The sequence below is a fragment of the Prionailurus bengalensis genome, chromosome B3, assembly GCF_016509475.1.
Source record: "Prionailurus bengalensis isolate Pbe53 chromosome B3, Fcat_Pben_1.1_paternal_pri, whole genome shotgun sequence".
Lineage (NCBI taxonomy): Eukaryota > Metazoa > Chordata > Mammalia > Carnivora > Felidae > Prionailurus > Prionailurus bengalensis.
Window position 1 is genome coordinate 69,020,444 of NC_057355.1, and position 7,525 is coordinate 69,027,968.

Sequence of the window (7,525 nt, forward strand, 5' to 3'; positions counted from 1 at the left end):
ATTGTGTATTCAATTATAAGGAAACTCTCTGGTTGAGAATGCCTTCTCAATTGTATAAAGATGTTGACATTCAAGAGTAAGGGGCAAGAAAAAGTATGGACTAGATCAACTTATAAGAGCAGAGTGGAAAGGATCCCTATCATCTTGTGTGGTTGGAAAGGAAATCCAAGAAAAAGGAGCTGGTGGTTGGGTTTGAAAGTATTGTGTGTATGTTTTTATAACCTTCAGATTAGATCATAGATCACAAAAGATCTCATTTTAGTTGTCGGGGGAAGTCAGTCAAAACGACTGACAGCCCATTCCCTTGACTTTGGAATCATGCTGGAAATTTTTTTTCCAGTTTTGTTTATCCACTTGTTTCCCTTTGAATTTTTAGGTAAGCGGCATGTGATGAAGATTTACCTTCTTAGCCACATTTGTAATTCTTTCTCTGTACCTCACTCTTACACATTGTGTTTTCAGAAATGTGACTACATTTTGGTTTACTTTAGCCATTTCATCCTGTGTTCTACTGTCAGCAAGCCCTCTTGCTCAACTATAGACCCCCAAAATTAAAGCCAGAAATAGACAAGACTGCTTAACTCATGTTGTAGCTAAAACCCATTGTGCTAATTTCTTATTACACTTTCTTGAGGCATTGACAAAGATGTTCTGCAATGACTGAAACATTCCAACCAGCAGACCATAAAAGCCCTAATAGCAACAGAATGCCTAGACGACCACCCCCTACACTTCCCCTTCCCTGCCCATGATCGTGGGCTGAACACAAACCGACCCCATGCATGATCAGTGTTTTCTGCCCGCTCACTTGCACATACCCACCTGAACCTCTCCCGTAACCTCTGGGTGTCCATCTTGTTGGTGGAGAAGTCGATTGTCAAGGCTTGAGCCTGCCACCTCCCCCATCTGCTTGCACTGGAAATACATTTCTCCCTTTCTCTTTTCCAAACTCTCATCCATTGAGTTATTGTCTTCTCTTGTGACAAGTTTATCTGAGTTTTTTCAGCAACAGCGTTGGCACACCCAGCCAAGGGCTATGCTCCAGACTTGTCCCCCGCCTCAGGGTTCCTGGGTTTGAGTAGTTGGCCTCAGCAGCATCACAGCTTACCCATTCATTTCCTGACTTAGCAACTGTGATAGATCATTCAGTAAGACTACTTTCATATTTCATACTTAGGCAGTATTAAAAAAAATAATTTTCTATAACAAATTTATTCAAATACTTCTAGTTCTTATTTTCTTTACATTTGATCTACAAATAAGTCAAACACTCCAGAGTTTTCATTTTGCTGGTGCTTAATATCAAGTCTCTTAGTGCTAATGAAAGATCTATACCCCTGACTATAAATCTTTGTCTCCTCCATTTACCTTCCCTGAATTTTAACTGGGATTTAATTTAATCATGAATAAGAACATGATCACTAATTATGGCTAATGTTTGTTGAAAATCTACTATCTGCCAGACACTATACTTACTGGAAGAGGTGATCTGCTCTGCACATGCCTGTGTGTTCTTGCTAAGTGTGGCAAGAACTCAAGGCTCTGCCTTGGGGGATCTAGACAACCAAGGCAAATGAGCAGGAGGCTCTGGCTACTGCTTTTGCCCTAGGTCATAAACTTCTTTGTTTCTGGCCCAGGAGTCCATGTCTTTTGCTAGCATCCTGTGGCAGGACAAACTGTTAGTTTGTAAGTAGAGTAAAATTACAGAGCCAGCCTGCAGAGTTCCTAACAGTGTTTTGTATGTTGACTATCACATTTAATCTTCACAGAGCCCCTATGAAATTCTTACTCCACACCTTTCTGGTTACCATACTATCCTTCATCACTAAGTCACTAATTGACCCCACGGTCAGTTCTCTTGTCAGAACCTCTACTCCATGTGCTTTCCCTGCAACCACCAGCCAAAACCCACAAATCCAGACCAATCCCAGTTAACCCTCTCTATGCCTGTGCTGTTGAGAGCAGTCTCTTCATCTGTAGTCACTGAGATTCACAACATTCAGCCTCAGCTGAGCCACCTTCACTCTGTCCTGAAAGCACCTCATCTGACTCATTGATTTTGGTGTCCTACCTCACAGGAAGCATAGAAATTCCCGGGAAGTAACTCCATCAACTCCCCTACACACACACACCCTGAATGGTATGTTTATGAACATGGCCCCCTAACCTCTTTCCTTAAAATCCCAAACAATTCAAGTGAAATGCTTCCCCCCAAACCATGCCTTTGATCTAGTCTCTGTCCATCTACCAGCAGTGCAGTTATGCTTGAATTCTCCTCAGTCATCCTCAGTCATAAACATTCTCAAGTCTCTTTCCCCAAGACTCCCCCAGGATGTTGTACATCTGAAACTAATGTAACATGGGTCATTTGTACTTCAGTCAAAACAAACAAACAAAAAGACTCCCCTAGGATCTCTTCCTCCATTTCTCTCCTTTCCACAGCCAACCTTGCTCCTCCCTACCTCTATTCCTCCTCCGGGCTTCTCATCCATTGCATCACAGAAGTGCTCTGGCAAAATTCAACTACGATCTCCTAACTGCCTAGTCCAGTGGATCACTTTCATCTCCACACATCAAAGTGAGAGACAAAAGTTTATCAGGACCAGGGAGGAGCAGGGCTGGGTTGTTTGATCCTGGTTGAGGGACAGCCAGGTACAAGTAACCTTTCAGGGAGTAGCCATGAGAATCAATACCCTGTTCTCACTTTCCTTGCTCTTTATGTCGTATAGGTGCTCATATTGGCTGGTCCTCACTTACTGGCCCAGCCAGCTCTACTGGGCAAAAGGAGCTCTACTGACAGCATTCATACAAGCTAACTTCCAGAGCAGGTAGAAGAGGGTGATAGCTGACTTGGAGGGCAGGTAGAGGACAAACAGTATAACCCAGTACTCCGTACTGTCTGAGACGATCTTAGTAAACCATAAACCACTTAATTTTTCTCTTGGAGACAAGAAAAGAGAAGGCAGCATATATGGCAATCAAAATATGGCACATGGGGCACCTGGGTGGCTCAGTCAGTTATGTGTCTAACTCTTGGTTTCAGCTCAGGACATGATCTCAGAGCTTGTAAGTTCAAGCCCCACATCTGGCTGTGCGCTGATGGTATGGAGCCTCCTTGGGATTTCTTCTCTCCCTCTCTCTCTACCCCTCCCCCACTTGTTCTCTCTCTCTCTCTCTCTCTCTCTCTCTCTCTCTCTCTTTCTCTCTCTCTCAAAATAGACAAATAAATAAACTTTAAAAAAAAACTCATGGCACAGAACCTAAAATTACAGATGAAATAAACAACTTTAGGTTTTCTCCGTGAACACAGGCAAAACACTTTTTTATTTTTATTTTTTTACAATTTTTTTTTAAGTAATCTCTACGCCCAATGCAGGGCTTGAACTCATGACCCTGAGATCAAGAATCACATATTCTACCAACTGAGCCAGCTAGAAGTCCCTCACCACTTAAATTTTTAAGATGATTTCAAACCAGGCAATAGCAATTTTAATCTTAAATGATCATATGATGCCAAATGTTAGCTCTGATAGGAGTTTACATTTGAAGAGGCTAGTGAACTGATAGGTTCTTTATAAAAAATGACTGTCAAACAGGATTTGTTGGATAATTTTCTATGGAGGCAAGAGTACAGCAGATTGTTTTCAGTTTGAGTTTAACTTACTTGGGTAATTTTGAGATACTTCGGGATATTTTCATTGTGTGCTTGTGTATGCTGGGGTAGTATATAGATAGCATTGAAATCACTGATGTTTAATTTTGTTAAAAACTTATGTATTATATTAAAGTGTAAGGCTCAAATATTCCTTGGATCCATGACTTCCCTTGGCTGTACTCTGTATTTAATCATTTGGCAACCCCTTTCCCCACGTAGTCTGCCAAGGACAGACACCAAATGTAAGAGTGAAAGGTCCTTGAAGATTATTGAGTTTGACACCAAAATTTTACAGATAAGACTAAGATCCAAAGATGCCACAGGAATTACACAAGGCCAAACAGCAGTTATTAGGAGAGACTAAACAAGAATTCAAGTTCCCGTAACACTTAGTTTGCTGTCATTACTATGTCCCCAAATTTGCATGGGGCCACTCACAGTGTGGACCAAAGTTTCCCTTGAATGCTTGCCCATTGCTCAGAGACCCATTCAGCTGGAAGCATCATAGACAGGTGCCCACAGCACAGTGCTGAGCATTCAGGCACCTGTGTCAGAACTGGTCTCAGACCCAACAGCATGTGAGCCCTTGGGCAAGCCCTTTTTTTCCATCTGGGCCTAAATTTCCCCTTCTGAAAAAAAAGTGGTTGGGAGGGGAGGAGAAGAGGAAAGTTAGAACAAAAGATTCCTAAGGTCTCATTCATACCTAATTGTGGATAAGTGCTAAACAAAAACTTGGGTTACTCCTGTGGAAATTTGTTTTATGAAAATAATGATGTGGTCGTCTTATATCTGGAGGGCATTTTAATCTCTGCAGATATTCGGGATGCCTGGGTGACTGAGTCAGTTAAGCATCCAACTCTTAGTGTTGGCTCAGATGATGATCTCACAGTTTGTGGAATTGAGCCCCATGTCAGGCTCTGTGCTCACAGCATGGAGCCTGCTTGGGATTCTCGCTCTCCTCTCTCTCTCTCTCTCCGTCCCTCCTTTTCTTGCTCTCTATCAAAATAAATAAACTTAAAAAAATAAATCTTTGCAGATATTCAAGGAGATTCCTAAGAATTACAATTTATCATCTAAGTAGATTATGTTCTTGTTTCTAAAAGAGAAACACTTATTGGACTTTAATAACATCAGATTAGGATCACCAAAGATACATCCTGCTTTCAAAGTAAACACATTTCCACCCAGATTTTAGTGACCTCCAGGACTAAGAGAGAAGGAACTGGCTTTGAATTAATTATGTCTATTTTCCCACTTGGAGAAAAATGATAGAAAGAATTATGTGCCTAGGCCCTTCAAGAAGCAGATACTAAAATGTGATTAAACGTGCAAAAATGTTATTAGGTGACACACATATGAGAGAAAATGGGGAGGGAGCCAGAAAAAAGTTGGGAGAACAATCAGACTATGACATCAGTTTGACTACAACTAAAGGATGAGGGAAGGAAAGTTGGGTAAAAGCATCCTAGACTGCCAGGCAGTCCAAGAGAGGTTCTGCAAGGACATCAGGAGTGCTTGAACCAACCTTGGCCATCAGAACAGTCCTTTCTCCAGAAACAGACTTGCCTTAGTCTTATGTGTGCAGGACAAGAGGATAGAGTATGGAAATCCATTCAGAGCTTGCACCCTTGATTTATTAAGTTCTCTTTATTAAAGTCTTTGAGAAACATTCTCAAGGCTTCCATAAATTTCTATTCCTTTGACTTTTTTTTTAAAAATTTTTTTTTTTCAACGTTTATTTATTTTTTTGGGACAGAGAGAGACAGAGCATGAACGGGGGAGGGGCAGAGAGAGAGGGAGACACAGAATCATAAACAGGCTCCAGGCTCTGAGCCATCAGCCCAGAGCCTGACGCGGGGCTCGAACTCACGGAGTGCGAGATCGTGACCTGGCTGAAGTCGGACGCTTAACCGACTGCGCCACCCAGGCGCCCCTCCTTTGACTTTTTAATATCTCAGGAAGTGTCAGCTCTAGGTCCCAGTTATTATTTTACTGGTCTTCTCTATAGGTGCACTGTAAAAAGAATATGAATTCTAATTCCATAATTCCCACTTAACCTTCTAGAATTAACTTTTTCCATATGTAATGTTGACTTTCTTCGTCGGTCTATTTTTTTTTTTTTTATTACTCTAAAACATGACTGAAAGAACTTTGTAGAAAAATGTATAAGAATGGGTGAGGCTACAGAAATTGTCACAAATATATTCTCACTTATTTGGTGAGTTAGAAGGGAGTAAGTATTAAGACAATATTTTCCTTCATGTCTTGAGAGCTGGGCCTGGCCTGATATATCCCAAATTCTAGGAACCACCAAGGGTATAAGATAGAGAAGACTCATGGGAATGGTTGGAAAGAACACTGTCCATACTTATAGAACAGTTCACATGTCCACACTTGTGCCCGGCCCTCCCAAGTGTCAGTTTCAGTTCTCTTCATACTAGAAACATTGTCGAAAGGGTGTTAGAGCCTCTTGTCTAAACTTCTACTATTCTTGTGCCATACCCCTTCTGCTCTGGGATGGACTTTGCCTTATTTTGGAGAACTTCCTGCCAATTGCAGGAAATGTGCATGCTCTCATGCAGTTAGTTATGTTCAAATTTGAAATCTAGAATCCTCCTCTGTATTTAAAGAAAGTTGCTTCCTCCAGTTGTTCTCTGTTAAATGCCTGGTGCCAGTTTTTTGTCACTAGAGAAATGTGTTGCAAATGGATATAAGCCAATTTGGTCATGCAGACTCTCTTAGGTTCTTTTGTAGCAACAACAACAACAACAACAAATATAGTAGTTACTAAGAAGTTGGAAGTGGTCATGGATTAGCAATCCTCAGTGGCTGGAAACAGAACGAATTTGGAATCAAGCCTTAAGTTCCATACATATGGTATAGCCTATATACCTCATTGGATTCCTATACTCTCTGTTCATGCATGAATAGGGAGTATATTAAAAATATTTTGGCCAGTCTGCCCAACTGCATACCCTTAATTTTACCAGTAAGAGCCAGTTTCCTAACATTCAGACATACTAACTAGCCATTAATTTTGTAGATACAACTCATTTTGAAATTCATTTCATCACCCAAGCTTCTAGTATCCATTGAATGATAGATAAGAGAAGTGCATGTAGTTGTTGCCTTTAGAGCATAGGCTTTCTGATTCGATGCTAGCTGATCCCCGAGGCCAGCTGCATTCATGTTTGGAGTACCAGCTGAAGCTGGACTACAGACACATGATATCATACCACCCATGCTGAAGTATCATGGGACCCTAGGGCTCTTCTTTCTGTCAGCACCTCTGCCTGCTGCAGGGGTGTGAGTTGGCCTTAATATACTCAAGCTGTTGACAAGGAATGCTTCCCCTCCCTGGCCTCTCTGTCTCCCCCCACCTCATTCTCCTCCCAGCACCACTCTGAGCAAAGCCAGTTAATTTGGCTTTGAGGCCTTGGCCCTTGCTCTTCTCTCTTCTTAGGAGTGCCTTTCTCTTGGCTCCTTGCATACCTAGCTCCTTTAGTTCTTAACATGAATGCCACCTCAACAGATCAACCTTTCCAGTGTACCCCATCTAATTCAGCTGACCCTTCTCCTGTTACCTTTTATGACATCACCCGGAGTGTTTCCTGTATGTTGTCTTTCATATGTTTTAATTTTTTTGTTGTATATTGTCTTGTTACTAGTTTGTTGTTTTGTTCCATATCCATTGTCTTGTTTTGTTTTAAGGGCCAAGAGGCCAGGCACTGCCTTGTTTACTACTGTTGCCTTGGTGACTAGAGTAGCACTTGCACATAGTAGATGTTCATTAAATGTTTGCTGAAGGAACATATATGGTGTCACCAGCACTGGGCATGAGATATGGACTGTATGATCTTTCTCAGGTAA